The sequence below is a fragment of the Lissotriton vulgaris genome, chromosome 2_1 (assembly GCF_964263255.1).
Source record: "Lissotriton vulgaris chromosome 2_1, aLisVul1.2, whole genome shotgun sequence".
Taxonomy (NCBI): Eukaryota; Metazoa; Chordata; class Amphibia; order Caudata; family Salamandridae; genus Lissotriton; species Lissotriton vulgaris.
In genome coordinates this window covers 1,142,618,220-1,142,643,879 of record NC_141687.1, presented here as the reverse complement: position 1 = coordinate 1,142,643,879, position 25,660 = coordinate 1,142,618,220, and the positions used below count along the sequence as shown (strand labels likewise).

Below are 25,660 nucleotides of genomic sequence, written 5' to 3'. Positions count from 1 at the left end.
ACAAATTTCGAAATTTATTTTGCATGCCAAATGTTTGCATTATTCATAAACTTTGCTTCTTCAGATTACCTCAGGTAATAAGTTACTGTGCATAGTCTCTATTTGCATTTAAGCAAAGAGCCAACATTTGAATGTCTAGATTATTTGTAGTCTGTGAGTTGTATTTTTCCCCAACTCCACAAAATCAACATAATGTGCTGAAGATAATGATGTCTGGAAAAAAGTAAGCAATAGACCTCTCCAATTTTTTTCTAGTTTGTGTTCTGATAAATGAAATTTTTTTTGTGCCCAAACACAGTATTTCCAAATTCATTACGGTCTATGCGCTCGTAGACAAAGCATGAGATAATTTCCAATCCCAGCCAACATACTCTTCGGTTTAGTGCATGTATGGCAGGCAGTGAGTGCTAGAATCGTGAAGGGGAAGAGCGAAGCTGTCAATACCTCTGAATGTGTAGCCCCCATTCTAAAATTTCTAGATGTGGATATTGGTGAACATTGATCCCGTGTTTCAGAGCCAAATATTTCAGTGTTGCTTAATCTCTGCATTCCTGTCTGATTTAATGTGGGATGTGTGTGTATGCGGATTTTCTAAATTTGTGTTTGTTGTTTCAATAGAGTTCTCCCCAGTTCCTGATTATGAAATAGTCAAAGTAGGCACTAGCCCACAACAATGGATCAAAATAATATTGATTTGATCTTGTAAGAAAATAACAATCAAGCTTTCTTAAATTGTTTCTAATTCATTTTTGTTTAATAACATTAATAATTGTTGGTTGGTAACATTTAAAACACATTAGGAGATTATTTGCGAGGGCGGCCCGAAATTTCAACTGCCTAGCGCCCTCCACAGGGTTAATCCGGCACTGTTCTTGCCTCATATTGAAGACAGACTGTTCTTCTCTGAGGACTTAAAGTGTGTTGAGGTTGAACGTTTTATGAAGTAGTCTCTCTTGTTACCTTGTTGCTCAAGAACGCATTGATGATGAGAATGGGCGCAAGTACTGTGTAGATCCATCAACTCAAGTCATCATGCAGTTTCATTAGTTGATTCAGGCAGCAAAGCGTGAGCGGATTATCCTTATCTGCCACAATTGACCAGTTTCAATTCTTGAGAAGTGTCTTCGAGTCATGATTGAAGGGAGAAGAGGTGCACGCTTTGCAGAGTTTCCCTGTGGGCTCGTGGCTGCTATCTCCATGTGTTGTTTTTCCATGATGGGCAGGAGTGCAGTTTGTCCTATATTCTCATTGCCTCTGCAAAAGCGTCATTTATTCATTTATTTGACAGCATCAACATTTCTATCACAAACATTTTGCATAGGAAATAATGATGGTAAACAAACAACGGGATGGTTGCGTTAATTTAGAAAACAAGTAGCAGGTGTTGTGCGGATTAATTAGGGCAGTTCTGATATTGAAATTGGCATTACCAAACCATTGACTAAGTCTATAACAAATATTGCAATATTCTGCAGAGAGTGAGGTCAGGCTCGCCTGTTGTATTCTAACTGTCCCTTGAGGTCATTTATTTGTGTCTTTGCTACATGGGATCTTTATCTAATGCAGACTAAACCCGAGGCAGCGGAATAATGCAGAATGATTTGATGAGGAGTGACTTCGGTTCGTGCCACCATGGAGTTACTGTCCAAGAGCCGGCACGGAGAATCCTGTAACGTCACCTCGCATATATGTAACGGTATCAATGAAAGCTTCTCGGAGTGTTGTCCACTCATACTGCAGAGTTAGCAAGGTCACAGTGTACTTACCAAACATTGGCATGTGCCACATTCCTTCTGTGCCTTTTTTTACAACACCCACAGAACACTTAATTGTGCATGTACTGGGCATCAGCGCTCATTTTTAGGTACCTATACTTATTTTTTATCACAATACTTTGTCCCATAAGAAGAGATAGAAATGCAGAAAAGGGAGGATGATGGAGGAAGAGACAACATTAAAAACAAGGAGGAAGAAGAACTAAAAAAGAATCCGCAAGACTGAGCTACAGAGACAGGAATAGTTGGTTTGTTGGAAATAAGAGGTGTGAGGTGTAATCAAAGTTAGGCAGCTTGGCAGTCAGAAATCCTGCAGTGCTTAAGGAAAAGCTTGGGCGCCACTCATTGTTTTTCTTTAAAGAAATTGATCACCAGCACTGCAGGACCAACTCACCTTAAAGTCAAGCTCCAATATCCCAGGCGATCACTGAAAGAGTAAGAACAGGTCTGCTTCGCCACAAAAGAGCTAGCATGTTTCTACATACATTGATTCAAAATCTGTTTCCAAATTGCTGCCCAATACAACCAAAGAAAATACGGATTCCTGCAGAGTATCAACAAAGCCAAGATTACCCAAGATTTTGAGTTGCCTTAATAGGAATAAATATGGCAGACAAAAGTGTCCAACACCTTTCAGTTTCTAACCATGAACGTCATGGGTGCTGCCGAGCATCATGAAGAGAAAGAAGCTGTGTTTGGTGTCCGGAGATAATGTGTTGATTGCAGGAAACAGGGTCTAACTCCAGGAGGCCACATTTAACCACATGCGTTCGGGGGGTTATTTTTGCGCTGTGCGGCTTTTTCCCCCCTTTTTTAACCCCTTCGCTGCTGATGACGAGCTGTGCTAACTATGTAAAGCGATATATATGCTGCATCTACCTCAAAACTATATAGTCAACATATCCTAATGTCTTTCTTACACTTTGTTTACATGCTGTCACTATGTATCTATATTTGTCCCTTATTCAACTTAGGTAATTACAGCTATGCTAATGCTGTGAAGCGCTCTGATACCCTCAGGTAATAGTTGGCGCTATACAAAGCTCAATAAATAAATAAATATGGAGCTCAGGGGTCTTTGACAACTTTGGTGTGCAAAATGAGACTTGGATGGGCTTTTAAACAGCTCTTGGTCGTTCTCCGTGTAAGAAATGTTTCTTTAATATCAGGGCAAAAAGATTTCTTTTGGCCAGGCCTTCAGTCTGAAAAAAAAGTTTTGAAGTAAGAGTGCTCTGAATATCACCCAGTCGTGTAACACAAATTAATCGCTAAATTACAAAATGTTGTTCAAGATTCGAGGATCTTGAACAATGTTAATAGGATTAAGAACCACTCATTTTTAATCTCACCCATTAAAAAAGCTTTATTTTCCTATGGTTAATACTTGTCGTTTGGTAATCCAGTGTGAAGTAGTGTCAGAGGTCGACAGCAGATTAATTTGTTGTTGAGGATTTTAAATGCTTTGATGATTATCTCCAGGGCAGACAGAACTAAACATATTACTCAATGGCGAGTCCTTTATTTGCTTGTGAAGTCATTGAAGTGCATAGCTCCTTGCACCTTATTATGCTGTTGCATCTAACTTTTCAGAATGACCTGACCAATGAAATCGCACATGTTGCATTGCACTTGCTTTCCATTGGTCGACGCTCAATGCAGTTGTACTAGTGAAATCTTTTTCTCACTGGCCTGAGGATAATCCCAGCTTTGATGGTTCTTTTCAAGAGTCTGTAGGATCATCTTTTCACCCAGTAATGAAACAAACATAGTAAATAACAGAAAATCAACTGGTGTACATCAATTCATATCAAAATGTTTACATGCCATGCTTAAATGATAGGGTTTTTAAGCTAACTGTTGCTCTAAAATTTATTTTAAAGCTGTATGTGCTTTTAGTAGTGTACAGGTATTTATACAGGTATTTATAAAGTCAGTTACCGCTCTGAGGCATCTACCATTTTGACCTCTTTCGATCTGAACTATCAATTTTCATTGGCGCTAAAAATTCCCCTGATTGTGTAAAGGTCACTACTGCTCTTCTCAATAATGATAAGGATACATTTAAAATATAAATTATGATAGTTTAGTGTTGGCACATATGATTATTGTTGCATTTATTATGATGAGAAATCATTAAATATTCTTACCTCAACAGTTTGCTTTGTTATGATTACATCGAAAAGAGAGCACACAGACACCCGTAGGCAATATTGTTCCAGTCTAATTATAAAAGTAATCCAAATTTGTTTTTTTGGACTAGTGATAATATGAACAGACAGCATAATGCAAGAGTTTTCTTATCCCACAAATGACATCTCCACATAGTTGTGGTAAGTGGCAGGAGGCTCAGTAAAACATATTAACATTGTTTTTTCCCACATAGAAAAAAAAACTCTTGAATTCTAGACGAAAGATAAGTAGAAGATTTCTGCATTTGCTGATCAAAAAAATAAAGAAAAATGCATTAAAGTTCCATCAGTGCAGGACCTGTGCATGTAGAAAGAGCCATAATTGATATTGTAGCAATTCTATATTTGAAATAGTAATTGGAGTACAATATATGTGGAGCCACTGAGGCATAATAGCAGCATTTGGGTGCTAGCCTGACAAGATCAGACATCCCCATAACAAGGCTGTCCTATGTAGGTCCAGGAGGGCTTAATTCTTGACAGATTTTCAGGATATATACGTTTGTAGAACGCAGCACTGTCACCGTGGGGGTATATGGGCACTGGAGTGCGAGGTCTCAATCGAAAAGCTAGGTCTTGAGGACACGGCAGGAAGAGGGAAGAATCAAGCAGAAAAAGGAAACATGGCAGAAAAACAAGCGAGCAGAAAAGGCAGAGCAGTGCAAAAAAAGAGCAGTAAAGTCAAAACCAGGCAGAAAAATGAGTAAAAAAGGCAAATCAGTGAGCAGAAAAGGCAAAACAGAGGGCAGAAATACGAGCAGAAAAAGCCAAAACAGAGAGCAGACAAACAAACAGAAAAGGCAAAACAGAACAAGAAACGAGCAGAGGCGGCACAAACAGAGGACAGCAAGTAGACAGGCCGCAGAGGGTAGCGGAATGCGGGCATGTTGGATGGGAGAACTGTTATAGACATAGTGGCTATCCTCAAAATATGGCATGGAGCTGGGTCAAAACTGGACAACTATGCCCTTTGCCTCCTGTCTCATTTATTTAACTTTAAAGATCCTTGTTGGAATATCCATCTGCTTGCAGCAATTTTTTAAAAATTCTTTTTATTAACAGCTTGAAGCAAGTGATGGTCAACACAAGTTTGCAATACAATTATTCCAGTGCACCATGAAATCTTTGCAGCAAATTTAATAATTACACCACCACTTTCCCCATTTAAAGAATTACTCCGCCTCTCTCTGACTAACCTTCTTTGCTATTGATAAGTCTATCCTGTGCGTGGACATAGTCCAGTGCAAGGGGTTACAGTTCCGTGTTTCAGGCCATTCTATATTAGATTGTAATGCTATTGTCTCACACAAAATGCTCCTCATTCTCTGTTCCGAGTGAAGACGCAACTGCTGGACAGATGTATAGGATGAGAATTGTGATGAAGTTGTACAGTCGTGATTTCAACTCCCGAAATATCTACAGCATAAGATTTGCTGCCTGGAAAATTATATATTGCATTGTTCTAGACATGTCCTGAGTTATCTATTTACTAAAATATCAACGTGAAAGAAATTGTCCAATCACACCATTAATCAGATGTCCATAACTATGCATAAACTAGTGTTGGAAAAGTAGTTTAGCCGCAGTAGAATAAGGAGGGAATACTTTTTGAGGGAGTTCTAATTTTTCAACATGTTAACCACATCGCTGCTTGAGAGATTCCTCTGCTGTGCTGGACAGCAATAAAAACGGGTGTGGTCATGACAGCTCAGCTCGTCATGAGCACAGGAGCACTGTAGTGCATGACGAGCTGAGCTCGTCATGAGCATGGAAGGGGTTAATGTTGTGGTTTGGCGTTAGTAAATTCAGGCAGAGATTTTTGAAGTTGATACATTTGCTGACAACATTTGTGTAGTGGTAATATTTTTATTGCCTCTGTTATAGCCTACAACCCTCAAGTAGCTCAAGGGCCTTCAAGGACCATAAGAGATTTAAGACTTCTCTTATGACATAGCTCCCAATGCTAATGCCCTGCAGACGACAATGCTTGGAGGTTTGTTGTAGTATTCTGAGGAGGAGGTGACCTTGCAGGGGTCCCTCAATCATCCTGTACCCCTCAGTTCAGCCAGTTGTAAGTAAGGAGAGCAAACATCCACAGATGCACCGTTCTTAGATGTTGCACCTCAGATCAGGAAATGCCTATTATAACAATGGTGACCTTGACCCTAAGATGGTAGATGATACATGTTATTCTTGTTGTTGCTGATGTTCTTATTTACTGATCTTTTCTTCATTCGTTCTTGGAACGGTTTTGTGCATTCTAAGGGTGGCTGACACTGGAAATCTCAAAATCTGTTGACATCTGTTTTTGTCATAGCATCAGTACATGGTTTGACAACGCTGATAGGAGGATGTACAAAGCTGACCTTAAAACCCAAAACTTCAAATAAAACTGGAACACAATTCTGAATCCAAACGAATAGTAATAAGACTAATACTTTTATTGGAGAGTAGCTGTATTGTGGGGCTTTTTTACAGTTCGCCTTTTTTTGCTTCCTTGATTGGTGGCCCTCTTGGGGTCTATGTGATTTGTTAGTTTTCACAACAGAATTTCTCTGCAGGAGAGATGTGGTCATCAGTGTTTTTCCCTGTCCTGCTGGAGTGTGGGTGAAGTAGCTTTTAGGGGGATAGTTTTCCATATTGGAGAGGGTACATCTTACAATTTTCAACCTCCATCAGCTCTACCAATGTTGTCTGACTCTGTTAGGCACTTCACAAGCAACCGCTCATGTGACGATCTTGTGCCCTCCATACTTCCTGTATTGTTGCATGAGATCTTTATTGTAGTGTTATTAACATTTTTTTCCGTTTGCAAGTATCTTCATTTCCTGACCTGCGTTGTGTTAGTATCCGTGTCAGTCTAACTCTTTGTTCTTGAGGCTGACCTGCCCTCTACTTTTTCTAGCTCTATATTGTTCTTGAGTTGTGCAGTAGTGTCCCTGGGCCAATTGCCTTTGATCTTAAATTTTCCTGGCACTACAACTCAGAGTCATTTACTTTGGTCCTCTGTTGGAACTTGAACCGTGCCGAGAGGGATTGGGTATAGGAGATCCAATCCAGCTATCCAATGAGGACCAGGAATTGGATAACTGACTTAAAAGCTAGTAATTAGATTCATGTATATGACTCTCAATACTACACTATACAGGTACAAAACTATTACTGCTAAAAAAAATCTCCTGAAGAAATGTATACGAGCTAGAATCATACAAACAAGTAACTCAGTTAAAGCTATATACAATAATAAGATTAGGACCTGTTGACTAGAGATCTCTCTATTAGAATTCCCATCCCTCATTTAGACTATGGAAATACACAATTAATTATTGGAGAACATTCTTAGAGAGACAGGAAGAGGATTTATAAATGGTTAGATTTATCAGTATCTTTAGGAAATACATACACCAATATCAGGCATTAGGAGTACAGGATAATCAAATGTATCGCTTTGGGCCATCAATTACCAAAGTTCTAGAACAGGGGTACTCATAGTACGGCCCGCCGACCGCGGCCCAGCGAGCCTTCCCTGGCAGCCCGCGGTCCTTGCAGACAATTTACCCATGTAAAAAAAAAAATTATTGACTCTGAGGGGGCCCGGGCATTCCAGTGATAGTCAGAGTACAGCTGCAAGGGTGCTAAGAGGTGAACAAAGCCTCATTAACATACAAATGGTCTTTTAAAGCCCTGTGAAGTGCTTGGTGTGGCTGTGTGTGTGTTTGTGTGTGCCCGTAAGCTGTCTTAGCCCGGGCACACACAGGCAGGGTGAGAGAGAGGGAGTGAGACAGTCTGAGTGAGACAGAGGGAGAGAGGAAGGGAGAGAGGGAGGGAGAGAGAGAGAGAGAGAGAGAGAGAGAGAGAGAGAGAGAGAGAGAGAGAGAGAGAGAGAGAGAGAGAGAGAGAGAGAGAGAGAGATGTGTGTATGCCGGGTCTGGTGGCTCAGTGGACGAAGACGCCCGCTGCAGGGACCTGTGTTCAACCTGTTTTTTGTTTCTCTAGCCCCGCCCCCTCCCCCACTTACCCCGGCCCCCACCGGTGCGGCCCTCGGACACAAACCACACTGTAAATTTGCCCCCCGAGAGAAAGTTTGTGAGTACCCATGTTATAGAAGGAGAGTTCAGGAAAGGACATGGATCATATCAGCTCAAACCTTCCCTCCCATGGGGGAAAGAAATCCGAGAATATCGCACACAGCGCATGCATCAGCCAGGAGAGTCCGCAAGTCCGAAAGTTGTCTTTCAGTCCAATAGGAAGCAATCCTTATGCGAAAGGTGGCAAAAAAGAATGTGGCCCATCAAATGGCAAAGAGGATGTCTGAGCGTCCGATCGCCAATCCAAAAGATAATATAATTTTCTAGTTCCGGGGTGGCAACTCCTAGGTCACCTTATCAGATCAGAACACTCAGTCCATTGGTGAGTTTGTATAGGACAATTGTCATGTAGCATGAAGAAGACACATTTTGATGGCAAAAAGGTGGAAATCATCATGTAAGCTGTTGAAGTATTCAAAAAGTATAATTACTAACAATCAGCTTTCAGTAAAGGCTCATGAGTGAGTTGAAAAGGGCAATTTCTCACGGCAGATGTTCCCATTGTATCAATTTAGTTGCGAATAGTCCTTGTATGTGCATGGGAATTTGTCTTCAGAAACACAGTATCATTCTATACTGCAAACGTATGAGACCTTCTCATGAGAACAGAATCGAGTACGAGAAAGAAAATGCAAGCGTAACATGGATTTTAGTTCATGAAATACACAATATAAATTGATAGGAATATATGTTTCATTCTAAAGTTTACATTTCTATATTCTTTCTGAAGTCTATGTAATTTATAAAGCATTTGAATTTTTTGGCAAGTTGCACATGTAACCATGGCATGTTACAACATTTTAAAGGTACCAACTTATAAAAGCATTTCAAAATATAAGATAACTGAATTATTTCTAGTAATTCTCATGTTTACATGTTTGAAGATCATTCTCTGAAAGTTTCAGTGAAATTGGATTTAGCAGTTACATGCAGCACCATTTCTTTTTCTCGGTTGGTGCACACTATCACATGAGCAGGAATAGTAGTAAGCAACACTTCAGTAATCGTTCATAAAGTTATCTAATTTACATTTAGTTCTGTTAATTCTTCACATATATATTTCATTGTCCAAAGAAGACGGGTTAATAAAACTTCCACCAAGTGAGTCAAAATTTTCACATTTCTATTTCATGTTAAAGAATACCATGAAATCTTAGTAAACACAAACCTGTGTTATTCAAACGAAAATATCCATCTAGTCTACTCTTTTCTGTATGCTTTTACGATGCAGTAACTACGTTTCTTTATGATCTATTTCTCATGACTCTTAAACATAAATGGGAGCCAATTGTGCATATTTGTCATTTTCTTTTAGAAGGTGTACAAATGTGGTGTTATGTGTCAAGTAAGGATTCAGCAGTTTATCTACTTCATCAGTTCCATGCCCCAGTGTCCCACCCTGTACTAGTGTCTTCTGTGAGCATACGTTTGTCTCTGTGCCTGCTTGTCCGGTGATGATTTTTTCACAAAGGTGTGGTGTACCCGAGCTCACTGTCCATACACATTCCCATCTCTGTATCTTCACACACCAGGGACTCCCGATTTCAGTGATTCCCTCTGCCCCAATGTTATTATTTTTGTGTGTTTGGGTATCTGACCATAGATGTGCTGTCGTACCTTTACTATGGCATTGTGTTAATTACAATGAGCATCCCGCTCCTGAGTCAGGCATCACTCTGGCATGCCTACACAGCCTTATGAGACCCAACATGTGGCCTGAGTGGGAACATAATGATGTTGAAGTGTAGACTGCAGAAACATTTTTTTTGCTAGAGAGGTGATGTCGCTGGTCCTCGGAGATCATTAACGCGGCAGAGGACCGCTCACCTGCATTTTCTGAGATGGAGAAAGCTGGCATCCTGAAATGATGGGTTGCCATGGCAACGTCATTTACTCACCAAGACTTTTTACCTTAGTGCAGGCCCAGCTATGTGTGGTGGGGCGAGCAAAAATTGTTTTGCTTGTCAGGATGAGAGGGACTGAAGATTCCTTAAAGGCTGTGTCCTCTGGAGGGCATGGAGACTGACTTGTTGGTGATAGTAAGAGAGCTTGGGTAAACCCACTGCCCACCAGGATCTGTGCGTAAATTACCCATGTCAGGAGAAGCAGCTAATCCTATTCTCTGCCAGGTGGGGCTAGGGATGGCCTCCTCTTTGAGTAGGGGCCAGTGTAACTGTCTGTCTACCTCATGAGCCGTCCTCCTAGGAGACATGAATTCACTCTCAGCCAGGTCGGACCTGGTTCGAGGTGGGCTGGGAGGGTTATAGAATATCAACCTCTACCAAGGGAACCTGGGTATTTAACAGTCTACCAGGAGGGTCCAGGGAATAACGCCCCCCTCGCCATCAGGTGCTAAAGAACCACCCTCAATGAGAGAGGGGGTGGTAATCACACCCTTCTCCAAGAAGGGTAACGTAGAGAAGATTTCTTGTTGGGAGGGTGTAGGTTATGTCCGTTTGAATTCAGAGCAAGCCAAGAAATGTATACTATTTTCAAAAACACGGAACATTGGAAAACATACAATGTTGAGGTGAACTATTTGTGTAATGCGTGATTGTCGACTGTGCTCTCTGACCAGTACACATGGATCGCGGCCCTGTGCACCGGAGAATCCAGTGTGATGTGGCACAAGGCCTATTGGGACAAAGCTGACAGTATCTAAATATGAGGCAAAAACAGCCAACGCCACAAATATGGCCCAGAGCTCAGCGCATTCCCAAGTATAGGCGGTATACAGGAGCACAGTCACTGACCCACTTCTGCAGAGCAAATGAGATGTAATATAAATTCATAACCCAGGCTGTTCGCCGGAAACCCAAGTCTCTAACAAATATGAAGAAACAGACCAATGGGGGACCATTGTGATGGTGAAGCTCCTTCAAGTAACCTACTTTCCAGGTTTCAGCTGAATGTTCTCAATTGAGCCAAAGAAAGAAGAAGGAAGCGAGAAGAGCCAGAGCCTGGAGAGGTATCGAAGCATTAGCTCTGTGGCTCAGGAGATGCATTTTGGCTGGAAGCACCAACTGAAGATCTGAGATCTTTGTACTGGCTTACCCTAGGTCTACCGGCATAGTGCCATCAGTTCCTGGCTCCCTAGAAACAACTGTGAGGGACTGGCAACATTTTCTATCTCGACATAGGGCTGCCCAGAATAGTCTTATGTGAGTGAGGGGAAACCTAACGCACCTCTACACTCTGTAGACTTGGCGGTGGACGCAGACTGGGTGAGTCTTCTGTTTTCAGCCGGTGGTTGTGGTGTAATTTGGAGGCTAGGACGTTTCACTGTTGACTTGGTTCTGTGGAACAATATCCTCTTTTACCGGTGCCTCATGTTCTTTGAATGTGTTGCAGTGTAGTTTTGTGAAACTGGACAATCATGTTGCTTTTTTGTTACCTAGATGATTGCGAGCATTTCTCAGGAAGCACTAGTGTTTGAGGGAGATGTTATGAAGATCATATGGGACGTCACTTGGTACAAGTGGCCGATCGACAAGTTGGAAAACCTTTCTTGGCTGTTATTGCATTGCCTGCAGTCATTTCTCATGGCCAAGATTGGAACATAGCATTTTGGAAGATGGCGTTTGGTGCATGTATTGTGGTGCATTCATTTGCACCAAGGATTATGCCTAGATGAAACATCAGTACATATCTGATTGCGAGCAGCAGTAAATGAAGAAATATGGCTGCAGGGCCGGGGTGTTCATTTGTGTTCTATTTAGGAGTTCCACATTCCTTTAGTGGGATGTGCTGTGATCAGGTAACCGTGAGCTGTTAATATGTGAACTGCTGTCTAAAACTAGCCTTCCCATAGAAATAAGCCACTGGTCTAAAAGTCTCTGAATGTCGATTCAAAGATTCGACTCGGGAGCATAGGTGGTTTTGGCTCATGCCTTTTTTTCGGTTTGTTTCTGGTGATTTTTTTCAACCCTTCCATACCCAGGCTAAATCGAAAAATGGTGCATGGTGCATCCCGCGGCGAGTTATCCCTCCTCTTTGTGGAATTGTTTCTGGATAGTTCAGTTATCTGGGCATGCACTGTGTGGCCTATTTTTTCCAAACACGTAGATGACTGACAGCCACATTGAAGAGTATCCTTAGTTGGGGACACATCTGCTCTGAACAACAGATTTCTAGAGGTTTGAGGTGAGGATGGTTGGACACTTACTGATAAATGATCAATTTTAGGCAGAGCTTCCTACCTCACGGCACAGATTTAGTCTTTTTATGTTAATGAAGACTATCCCACAGTCAGAGGTGTTTTGTTAGGATCACTGAAATAATATCGACGGACAAAATATCGAGTTGCCAAAATATCGTGGACAAAATATCGACAGTCAAAATATCGAGTTTGTATCTACAAACAGGTAAGTACAAAAATATCGAGTACAAAATATCGTTAACAAAAATATAGATGTAAAAAATATCGACTTTATTAAAAACAGTGTTAAATTAAATTAATATTAAATTTTAATTACTAAAATATACTTAAAACGACTTAAATGAAATTATAATAATTAAATAATAAATGAAAATAATAAAAATAATTTTTTAAAATCTTATTTGTTGACCCTGAACCCTAAAAATACCCCTTTACCCAAAAACCCAAAACTGACCCTGAACCCTAAAAATACCCCTTTACCCAAAAACCCAAAACTGACCCTGAACCCTAAAAATACCCCTTTACCCAAAAACTGAAAACTGACCCTGAACCCTAAAAATGCCCCTTTACCTAAAAACTGAAAACTGACCCTGAACCCTAAAAATGCCCCTTTACCCAAAAACTGAAAACTGACCCTGAACCCTAAAAATGCCCCTTTACCCATGAACTGAAAACTGACCCTGAACCCTAAAAATACCCCTTTACCCATGAACTGAAAACTGACCCTGAACCCTAAAAATACCCCTTTACCCATGAACTGAAAACTGACCCTGAACCCTAAAAATACCCCTTTACCCATGAACTGAAAACTGACCCTGAACCCTAAAAATACCCCTTTACCCATGAACTGAAAACTGACCCTGAACCCTAAAAATACCCCTTTACCCATGAACTGAAAACTGACCCTGAACCCTAAAAATGCTCCTTTACCCAAAATGTATCAATATTATTTAATTATCAATTAATTATTAATTAACAATAACAATAAAGTAAATATATTAGAACATTAGCTGTAATTATTTTAATAATTAATATTGTTTTTTCAAAATTAATTACTTAAAAATTACACAAAATTATATATATTAAAAATGTACTCTAATTAATGTAATTAACTAATTACAATTAATTAATTAACAATTATTTACTAATGCAAAATATGTTCAAAATTATATTAATTAATTAACTAATTAATATTAATTAATTATCAATTAATTATTAATTAAAAATATTAACAACCATATATTAATTAATTAATTATTATTAAATTACTTCCCACCCTATTCCCCTATAAACCCACAACCCGCTACAGAATTACATTACGCAATTATTATAAAAACAAAATTCATGTAATAAAATATTTTATAACATTAATACACACTATTCACACATATTATTACATAAAAATACACTATAAAATATTATATATTATTAAAAAATCGATATTTTTGCTATCTATATTTTATACAGTCGATATTACTTCACTTACCTGAAAAACGATATTTTTGTAGTCGATATTATGTCCAGTCGATATTTTGTCCAGTCTATATTAAAAACTCGATATTATGTCCAGTCGATATTTTGGAGTCGATATTTTGTCTCTATACCGTTTTGTTACACTGGTGATTCTGTAGATCTCATGATAAATTGTACCTCTAATGGGCTGTAGGGCTGTGGCAACGTCAGCCAGATTGTGTGTTCTTGAACAGTGTACTTGTGATAAACAATATGTCCCAGCACAGAACTACCCGTCTCATTGGCATGTGCCATCCTTACTTTAACATAGCTCTGTGGGCGTGTCTATCTTTGAGCAGATGAATATCCAAGAAACGTGAGGCACACTCACCTTTGATTCCGGCTTTTGTTACCTTTTTCCCTAGACAACTGTGAGGCTTTTTTACTGCATAGACAGTCCCAACCTCTGTTATCGGGTGCACATACACCCTGTCTTGTGGGCAGTTTTCTTTCATGAGCAGGAGAGCCCCCCTAAGGGATCACAATTACTCTCCTGTCCTAATGTTGGGATTGGGCTCCTGTGCCATGTGGTGCTTGGTGTGGTGGCCTTTGTCCCCTTATTCCAATTGTTTCATTCTGTCTTCATGAAGGAGGTCCTGTCTCCAGGGACAATTAAGTGACTACTACAGCACTTACATATTTTCAGCCTCTAATTATATGAACACAAGAGAAACCTGAATGATTCCTAGGCTACAGGCAGGGCCACTGGAATTATGTGATTATGCAGCTATTTTCACATAATTATAGATTTCCCGCAATTGCCACATCATCCATCATCTAATGCATAATCTGCAGATTTTAACAAAAATAACAAATAGTTTCTAGCTTAAAGGGTTCAAAAGTTTCTAAAATTGCAGCGACACTTGATGCTGCACAGTTGAATGCTGTTTGCAATACTGAACGGTCACCTTTTTGTTGCTTATTGCTATATTTGGGTGTTAATCTGGTACTAATGAGGTGCAACCAATGCCTAGAGAGTGTTACCAAGTTTGCCAGAGCAGCGCATGCGCTGGATCAGGCGAGACCTAATGACTAAATAATGAAGTAGTACTATTACAAATGTGCAGCATAATTTGCCTTTTCTTGCTGCATAATTTACTCAAGTCTGCCGCTTACTTACGGAGAGGGTGTGGCGCAGCGCCCAGAGCTGTCGACTCAGGAGCTGGGGATCAGGGTTCGAGTCTCGGCGTAACATACTGTAAATCTGTCCAATTCACTTAATCTCCCCATGCCCATGGACAGCGCCTGGACCCTCACGGGTGATAAGCTGCGCTACATAAATCTACTAATTTACCAACTTACTTTGGCCCTTTCCTGCGGTGTAATTCAGTGGCCCTGTCTATATGCCCCTCAAGCTCATTGGCCTCGGAAAATTCATGGTGGTTGATGGCAAAGTACAGGTGCGTTGGATTGTCAAAGCGTGAGTCGACTGCATAATTGTGGAATCCCTCCAAAGGACTAAGAAGGTCTGTTCAGTGTGAGGTCACTCAGTACCAGCCCATGGCTTTAGATTTATACAATAAATTAATAATGGATGTGTTTAAAAAGATGTTTAAGAAAAACCCACGTGGTTCCATTCTTATCCTGCACAGTTACCAGCAAGCACAGGTGAGCTGTTAACTGTTTGAGCTACAGATTTGTATAAATATTTCTTGACTTTCCATAACCCAGTTGAGAAAGGTGAAGCCGTTCAGTGGAACAATCTCTGGGGTTGGGCCATGACAATCCATTCATTGTCTGTTGGGGATTTCCCACACAACACCGCTCAAGGTTTGGTGCTTCCGGTTAGAACCGATGGATACAGTATCCACCCAAAGCAGCCTTTTGTGCACCGATTAACTTTTGCTAAAAGTCTCGGGGTTTGAGATTTTCTTCCCTTACAGGAGAAGGAACCAATGGCTGCACGTTTCATCAAACTTACTATCTTATTCTGTCATTATAACTAGCATGCGACCCATACCGGAGTTCAGGGAGAAACTGGTGCCAGGCCCTGGGCGGAAAATGGTTGTAGTCCAAAGTGCCTGTGTGAGTTTGATTTCCACAGCAGACATAACATACTGTGTGACAAAGCCAGTCTCATTTCCACACCAGAGAGAGGGAGGGAGGGAGGGGACCTGCAGTCCAGAGTATATACAGGAAGGGCAGATTTCTAGGGGGTTCAACTGGCACAGGTTACAACAAGGATTACAAGTTGGGCTGAACTCTTCTGAACGGTATGTAATGTTTACAACGGAATTTTTACAACGCACTACCATTAGAACGCAGGCATTACCACGCATACCATTACAACGCATTGCGCTGGGGGGCGCTCTAGGATAGGGAATAAGTATAATTTTCTATCCAACACCTTCCCTAGTGTCCACGGGGACTGGAGTTGGAATAGAAAATTATACTTACCACTATCCAGCACCTCTAAGCGCTATGCGTTGTAACGGTATTCGTTGTAAATACCGCGTTGTAAAGGTATGCGGGTAACGGTATGCGTTGTCACGTCATACATCCCTTCTGAACACGCACATGTGCTTCCGCTATATTTTCTTCTCAGCTTATTATTACAATGGGTTCCTTCCCTGCAGAGCTTAGGAATGGTTGCTATTCATTTAATGGAGTACTTTCCTGTTTAAGGTTTTGAAGAAATATTTGTCATGTGCATTTATGGGTGAGTGAGCCGAAGGAATATGTAGTTTCTTTCATTCCACAAAGTCAAATAGTTGGCTGTTGCCCAGCAGTTGCTGTTGGGGACTTCCTGCAGCTCCTTGTAATGCTCACCTCTGCTGGTGTGTTGGGCTTGGGGTGGCATGGGTGTATGGTTTAATATTTTGTTGTAGCTATATGAGTTTGTTTGCCCAAGGAACTTCGGAGCACCTCTGTATGAGTCTGTATTTGGTTATGATGGATTGCAAAATATGTTGATGAAAATACCATATCTTGTGATAATGTGTTCATCCCGAAGAAGTTCCAATATATGAAGGAACTAAACTTGTTGGCTGATTTCATCTTTTATAAAATGAAGAATAAAAGAGGATTCTAGATTGGATGGCAGTCTAAGCCTTGATTCTTTTACAGTGTGCTCTCCTTACCTTTGATTTAACCTCTTTCCAGGAGGTGATTGAAAGTTGTGTTGCCTCCCAACTTTCTGTACACACCCAGCTAAACAGTCTCTGTCACTTTTCTATCTGGATTCTGAGCAGGTTGTAGCAAAGGAACTGGCCATCTACAAGTTACACTCCGCTTGCTGCACTTGGGACACTCCAATTTACTTGTATTCTAGATATATCAGCTCTCTTTGATAGGTCAATCACATATACCTTATCAGTATCTGTGAGAAATGAATGAGCGTTAAAAGGTATGATATTAAATTGGTTGTAGTTTTATTTATCAAAATGAACTCAAACGGTTACATATTTTTTTTAATCCAACAATGTTTGATTTGATTTGATTTGTCTATTTCTAAAGCGCGCGAATGCCCAGAGGCGTCTTGGCGCTATGACATGTCCGTAGTCCTGAACTGGTCTTAGGTTTATGCAGTGAACAACCATGTTTTAATTTGCTTTCTGAACAAGTCCAAAGATGGGCTGTTTTTTATATCTAATGGTAGTTGATTCCATGTCCTTGTTGCGTGGACGAAGAAACTTCTTCCCCCCCAGTTCGCTCGTTTGAACTTGGGTATTGCTATTGTAGGAAGGTACCTCCTGACTATGGTTGCCCCCAACTTTTTGCCCTGTGTTTTAGCTGGTTTTTGACATAGTCGACCTAAGATCCTGCCAATCAGGACCCCAGGCCTGCTGCTCTCTCTTTAAAATGGATTCCATGTACCCTAGGTACATTTCCAATTGGTACTGGGCCACCCTATCAGACCCTGTAACTCAGGGCATGGGTGTACCCAGGGCTGCCAGGGGCTGCAGCATGTACTATGCCACCCCTGGCTGGCCTCCTAAATTTGACACAACTGGCTGCATGACAGCTGGGGCAAAGTCGTGTAATCACCCTTTGCTGTAGATATAGTATACCTATATCTAACCCTAAAATGGACACACAGATTCCTATCAGTCACTCCTATGGCAGGCCTTAACAATCCTGAAGGCAGAGTGCTTGGAATCGTGTGAGATGGTGCTCTGGCATGAGCTGAGCCTGTCTGCAGCTTGCGGAACCAAGTCCTAATAGCTGTTCCATGATATCGCATACCATATACTCTTAAGTGCATTATAATCCTCGCGGTTAAATGCTATCTTTGGTATTGCTTTATCAAAACATGTCGAGTAAGGTGTCATACGAATTGGAATACTAACCCCTCGCCAATTCTTGCGACGGGGTTAGCATTCCACCCTTCTAGAGGGACACGACATGTATGTAACTGTGAACCCCGGTTAAAGTTAAACGAAGCCTCAGCTCCACAAAATGGATGCTGCCACCACAGACACGAGTCTGACCCCCTGCAGCTGGGAGTCCTTCCTGCGGGGGGAGCCTGGACAAAGGGTTTCCTGTCAGGGGCGGTGCTAGCACCGTCCCAGACATGGTTTTGTGTATCCTGGGTAGGCAGGGCTTTTCAGGAAGGTGACTGCTGAGTGGCACCCCGGTGCTCACTACGCATAGGCCGGTCAGAACCAGTTCCAGGGGCACACCAGCCCCTGGCCTGGGGAAAGTCCGACATAGCAGAGGGGTGTAACCACCCCCCTCCTAGTCCCACCCATAGGCAGGACCTAGTCACCGGGTCAGCCCCCTTTTTTAGTATAAAGATGGGAGCGGGCCCCCTGTTCAAATTAGATCATCTTTGGAATCAAGACACGACTTTCTGCGAAAGGACATCAAGATTTCTTCTTCAAGATTCTCCCTTGTGGCTAAGGAGTAGTCACCCTGCATCAAGCAGGCACCATCCTAAGAACACTGCGGTCTGCTGCAAGTCCTTCTTCAAGAATCCGACGACCCAGCTCGACGAGACCCGGCTTCCCTGGCACCTCTGACCTCTACTCACCTCTACAGGAAAGCTGAGAACTGTGAGTGCGACGAGACCTCGAGAGACCGACGATCGCCAAGACTGCACGACTTCTTTGCAACAAGCCCACCGTGTGCTCCACTGGTGAGTGCTTTGGGGTCCGAGAAGCCCCAACCCTGAGCAGCTCCAGCACCGAAGATCAGCCCTCCAGCATCTCCACGATCTGCGTGGGGCCCTTCTGCTTTTGAGTGCTCACCGCGCTGTGTGGCTACTAGCCGGCTGGCTTGTGGCCTTCTTCACGACGCCCGACGACATCACTGCTGCTGGTCTGGTTGCTCCAGACTGGCCCTTGCTTCCTTGCAACAGAGAAGCACCCCGGACCCTCCTGGTCCACTCCAGACGCCATTTTGAGTCCACCGCGTGGGCTTGAATTTGCCAAGGCTTTGTTGCCCAATCCTGGGTCCAGCAACGCCGACAGCTTCAATCTTCGTGGGACAGCTCGCTCCTCCATCCTGGTCGCCGACAACGCCTCCTGGTCCGTGAGATCTGCGAGCACAGCGTCACCCACTCACCTAGTCGAGGTGACTACCATCCGGTGCCCTCCTGGTGCCACCTGACTACTGGCTAGTAGTCTCGAACTTGGTCCCCTCTGCTTTCAGGTGTCATCTTCCTTCGATCCAGGCTTGGATCCATCAAACTTTCTTCACTGGTCGCCTGCCAGCAACTTCTTTCTTCCAGGCTCCTGGTCCGTCTACGAGGATTCCCGACGTCTTTTGAGACCCTGGGCTAGGTAACTTCGGCATTTCGGTGCCCCAGCATAGCCTCACTATCCAAGGGTCAGAATCCACTTTTGTTTTCCTCCTACCAGGTCGGGTTCGCCCGAGAACACTAACTTTGTCTTTACTAGCTACCATAGACTTTGTCCCGCATCACGCATGAGAGTGCACACTCTGCACCCGAGTCCCCTAGGCCTCCTGTAAGTAATCTGAAGGTTCTATAGTCAAGACCTAGCGATTCCAAAGCCTATTAGTACTGTACTTACCTGCTAGTAATTTCGCATTCCACTTTCAGAGTATATGGTTTTCCGTGCCCCTCGGGCATTTGTATATACTGTGCTAAATTAAGTATTTTCGTAAAGGTTTTGTTTTGTGCTTAGTACCCTGTCCTCATAAAGAGTACAGGGCTGTTGTGAATCTTAATAAATAACTGTTTATTTTCATAACACTTGTGTGGTGTCCTTTCACTTGGTATTCAAGGGGTATATGTGTGGTAAACAGCTGGCTTAACACGCCCTCTCGAGTCTTTAGCCTTAGACTGCTCGTATCCACGCTACTAGGATAGCTGGTCTATAAGGTTGACTTCCAACCAATCATCAATAAGGGTTGCTGGACTGATACATAGTGTTCACTAGAATAGTGAGCACTGCATATCAGGCCACCTTCTCACATTGGTGGCAGCGGTGGGATTTGAGCTTGCTGTTGTTTTACCACACGTATCCTAAGAATATCTTGTTGAAAGATCACATAAGTACTCCAGGTACATATAACTTAGCTTAGAATACTCTGAGTTCTACTGAACCAGCTGTTGTAGCTCCTCAAGGCTTAGCACACCTTGGCTGCAACTCTTAGCAAGGGATCAGTAGGCAAACACATAGTGTAGGTAGGTGCATCACTTACACCACACTAGAAACAGTATGTCAGACAAAGGAGGAAACTCTGAGTCTCCCCTTGTGTCAGTGGACCCTCCACAGGTTCCCACTTCCAGATATACTGTTCTTAGCTTCAGGGAGTTGAGACAGGTGTGTACCTCCAGGAAGATAAGACAGGGGTCTAACCCCACAACCTCCTTTCTGATTGGTCTCTTAGAGGCTTATGATGCCAGTAGGGCTGGTAACCCAGACCCTTCTAATCCAGATGGGAGTCTGCCCTCCTTACAGGGACCCTTTGATAACCATGACCACCCCCTCCAGGAAGCAGATGATGCTGAGGATGAGGATGAGGATCAGTTGTCAGGGGATGAGGCAGATAAGGGACAGGTAGAAGTCAGCAGACTAACCAGGTCCAACTTAAGCAGACATGAGATTGGTACTGGGGGACCCCTGGGGCCACTCTCAGGTCAGCTTAACATTGGGAATGGACGAGTTAGGTCTCCATCAAGAGGCTCTAACAGATCCCTTCGAACCAATGGCTCTCACATCTCTTCTCACAAAGGGATGACTTCCCCTCAGAGGAGAGTGTATGAAGCTGAAGAAAGGGCAGTCAAACTGAGGATTGAAAGGGAAGAACTTGCCCTGGCCAAAGAGAGACTTGCCTTTGCTAGAGAGCAAGAATTATGTGGGCTACAGCCCACTGGTGGCAGCAATAAACCTAGCAATAGGGAAAGGAGTTTTGATACAAAGCACCTGAATAAGATAGTGCCCCCCTTTAAACAAGGGGATGACATCCACAAATTGATTACTGCTTTGGAGAGAGCCTGCACTGTGCAGGGTGTTCCCCAAAGTCAGTTGGCTATTTAATTTCTATTTAAAATTATTTATACAGCGCACGTACACCAGCGGTTTCTTGGCGCTAAAAACTGAAAGAGGTCAGAGCAGAAGTCCCGGGGTAGGATGAGAGACTAAGGTATTAATTAAAGGATTTGGCGAAAAGGTATGCCTTGAGTTGTTTCCGAAATAACAGGTATGAGGTTGAAGCTCTGAGCTCTGCAGGCAGAGAGTTCCAAAAAGTCGGGGCGAGGGTCGCAAACTTCGAGCCTCCCCATTTCTTTCTTCGAAACCGTGGGACAGTAAGAAGGGATTGGGAAGATGACCTCAGTTCCCTAGATGGAACGTAGGGAATGATCTCCGAAGAGATGAAAGCTGGCGCCGTGCCCAGTCGTGCTTGGAAGGTGATAGATGCAAGCTTAAACTGGACACGGGCCCAGACAGGAAGCCAATGTAAAGATTTCAAGAGGGGAGTGGTATGGGAGGATTTAGGGAGCTTGAACACCAGGCGCGCCGCCTGGTTCTGGATCTGCTGCAAACGCCGAAGACTATATGCAGGTATACCTGCATACAGGGCGTTGCCATAATCCAGGCGGGATACGACCATGGCAAGAGTGATAAGTTTTAGGGCGTCAAATGAAAAGAAACGGGACACCTTGCGAATAGTGCGAAGAGCCAGAAAAGAGGAAGAAACCACAGAACTCACCTGGGAATGAAGGGTGAGTTGTGAATTGAGCTTGATGCCTAGGGTTTTAACCGAAGTAGAGGGAACAGGTGGGGCACCAAGGGAAGGGGGCCAGAAGATGGGGGACCAGGGGCTGGATGAACCACCCGTCAACACCAGCTCGGTCTTATCTGGGTTGAGTTTAAGATGGTTGTAGTTCATCCAGTCTCGGATGTGAATCATGATAGTTTGAAAGTTGGAGACAGAGTCGGGGGCAGAGGAGAGGTTGAACACAAGCTGGAGGTCATCCGCATAATTAAATACGGTGACCTCCATTTGTTGCAGTGAAAAGATAAGAGGGGAGATGTAGAGATTGAATAAGAGGGGGGAAAGGGAGGAACCTTGGGGAACCCCGCACTGAACGTCGCGGAAGTCCGCAGTGAAGTCACCCAGGCGAACTGCCTGGGTGCGGTCCCTCAGGAAGGAGGATAACCAGACCAACGCGGTACCCCCGATCCCCGCCGCCCTGACACGGGAAAGTAAGATGGAGTGGTCCACCGTGTCAAAGGCGGCTGAGAGGTCGAGGAGAACCAGGGCCTGAGGTTGGTTGGTATCCATTCCCTCCCTGAGGTTATCAAGGACCGAAAGCACTACCGACTCCGTGGAGTGTGCGGGGCGAAACCCGGCCTGGCGGCCTGGCAGCTATCTTGTGGCTCTCCTTTGATGGTAAAGGTAGAGATAAGCTCCTCACTACTAGAGTTGAGGATGCTAACAATTACCAAGTCCTGAAGAATACACTGGTTGATGGGTTTGGTTTAACCACTGAACAATACAGGATGCTGTTCAGAGACACCCAGAAAACTCAGTCTCAGGATTGGGCTGACTTTGATGATTGTGCCACTAAGGCTTTTGAAGGCTGGCTACTGGGTAGTAAGGTTACTGATTTTAAAGGATTGTACAATCTAATTATGAGGGAGCAAATCTTAAGTAATTGTCAGAACCAGTTATTACACCAGCACCTGGTAGACTCTGATCTAACCTCTCCACAGGAATTGGGTAAGAGGGCAGACAAATGGGTCAGAACCAGGGTCAGGCCTAAAAACCAGGGTGGTGACCAAAAGAAGGAATCAACCAAGCCTCAAGAGAAGGGTGGGGATAAATCCACAGAGAAGACTTCCCAAGGGCCCCAAAACTCCAACAAGGGTGGTGGGTCCCAGAACACTCCTTCAGAACAGAAGAAACCTTATTGCCATACCTGTAAACAGGTGGGCCATTACAAAAGTGATGCCAGTTGCCCTAAAAATGGCAATAAGGGAAATATACCCCCAGGTAATACTCCTAAACCTCCTGTTACCACTAGTGGTAATCCCCCAGGTGGTGGGAGTGCCCCCAAGAATGTGGTGGGCATTACTTTGGGCAATCAGGAGGACTATGGCCTAGCCAGGTCCCCTGACCACACTCTTGTCTGTGAGACTGGCATGGGGTTTGCCAACTTCACTACTGGACCCCACATTTTGGGAAAGTATAGACAAGAGGTCATAGTGAATGGTCAGAAAGTTGAGGCGTTCAGAGACACAGGGGCCAGCATCACCATGGTGATTGACCATCTGGTCCCCTCTGCTCAACTGACCCCTGGTTTTACTTATCAGGTGACAGACATTCATGGAGTGAAGAGAAGGCATCCCATGGCAGTAGTCAAGCTCAGCTGGGGTAATGTCACAGGGCCCATGAGAGTGGCAGTGACAGACAACCTACCTGTAGATTGCTTACTGGGGAATGACCTGGAACTCTCAGCATGGGCTGAGGTGGAGCAAGAAACTCACTCCAGAATGATAGGCCTATCCAGACAGGTTAGTGGGGCAGTAATAGCTACAGCCCCAGTCCAAGCACCATTCCTCTCTGAAAAGGTTGGAAGGGCAGTGGTAGCCACTGCCCAGGCTCAGACAGACTTTCCAGAACAGGATAGGAGGGCTGTGACAGTCACAGCCCAAACACAAACTGAGTGCCCTCCTGAAAAGGTTGGCAAGGTTGAAATGGTCTCAGCCTCTACTCAAACAGATAGTGAGGTTGTGAAGCCTGAAACAATGGATCACTCCACTCAAACAGAGAGCATTGAGGAGGAAGAAGAGTCTTCCCCCTCCCAGACACTAGGTGAGAGCCAGCCTCCTCAGGGAACTGACTCTACCCCTGTTGAAGGAACTGCCCCAGAGGTAGTCAGGCCTAGCCTGGCAGAGCCCCTGATGGCAGTGGACCCTTCCCAGGTGGGACCCAGTCTGGAGCAGGTAACCTGCACCTCTCTACCCTGCCTCAGTCAGCCCAGGGCTGTGGAGGTCAGGGAGGCCAGTGGTGGACCCCAAAGGGCCCCCTGTCCAAAAGAACCCCTTAATCAGCAGATTAGGATCACTGAAGCTGGTAAACCTAGCCAAGTGAAAATAAAACAGACTCCTGAGGGATCCCCCTTAAAAGTAGTTAGGGACCTCCCACAGCTGGACACTGTTGGGCACAGCCAAACATGGGGCCTAAAAACCCCTGACCTGACCTGTCCCTCCAGTAAGCCAAACAGAGGGACTCAGCCTCCAGCTTTAGGTAGCCAGAGGCTGACCCTGAGAGCTCAGTGCATCTCAGCTAAAGAAAGAAAGGCACACATGATGGATGGTGATTGGAGGAAGTTGAGCCCAAAGGTAGAGGAGCCTCACTTCAGTACTCCATCCCAGCATCAGCCTTTTACTTTCCCAAGACACACCAGAGACAGAGATTCCCTATGGTGTAGACCCGCAGATACCCTTAGGGTGAGGGGTTGCCTAGTGGACCATGACACAGGGGGAAACCAAGCCAGAGCTGGTCCTTCCTTATATGTAATAGAGGCTTACCTGGACAAGGATAGCCTTATCTCCTTTCGTTTGGGGGGGGGGGGGGGTGTAGGAAGGTACCTCCTGACTATGGCTGCCCCCAACTTTTTGCCCTGTGTTTTAGCTGGTTTTTGACATAGTCGACCTGGGATCCTGCCAATCAGGACCCCAGGCCTGCTGCTCTCTCTTTAAAATGGATTCCATGTACCCTAGGTACATTTCCAATTGGTACTGGGCCACCCTATCAGACCCTGTAACTCAGGGCATGGGTGTACCCAGGGCTGCCAGGGGCTGCAGCATGTATTATGCCACCCCTGGCTGGCCTCCTAAATTTGACACAACTGGCTGCATGACAGCTGGGGCAAAGTCGTGTAATCACCCTTTGCTGTAGATATAGTATACCTATATCTAACCCTAAAATGGACACACAGATTCCTATCAGTCACTCCTATGGCAGGCCTTAACAATCCTGAAGGCAGAGTGCTTGGAATCGTGTGAGATGGTGCTCTGGCATGAGCTGAGCCTGTCTGCAGCTTGCGGAACCAAGTCCTAATAGCTGTTCCATGATATCGCATACCATATATTCTTAAGTGCATTATAATCCTCGCGGTTAAATGCTATCTTTGGTATTGCTTTATCAAAACATGTCGAGTAAGGTGTCATACGAATTGGAATACTAACCCCTCGCCAATTCTGGCGACGGGGTTAGCATTCCACCCTTCTAGAGGGACACGACATGTATGTAACTGTGAACCCCGGTTAAAGTTAAACGAAGCCTCAGCTCCACAAAATGGATGCTGCCACCACAGACACGAGTCTGACCCCCTGCAGCTGGGAGTCCTTCCTGCGAGGGGAGCCTGGACAAAGGGTTTCCTGTCAGGGGCGGTGCTAGCACCGTCCCAGACATGGTTTTGTGTATCCTGGGTAGGCAGGGCTTTTCAGGCATAGGCCGGTCAGAACCAGTTCCAGGGGCACACCAGCCCCTGGCCTGGGGAAAGTCCGACATGGC

At 43.9% G+C, this 25,660-nt stretch overlaps 1 protein-coding gene across 1 annotated transcript in view; it reads left to right on the top strand.

Annotated features, from left to right (window-relative positions):
• The window catches only part of SDC3 (syndecan 3), a 544,130-nt gene that overhangs the window by 195,625 nt on the left and 322,845 nt on the right, over window positions 1-25,660 (top strand). The window lies entirely within an intron of this gene.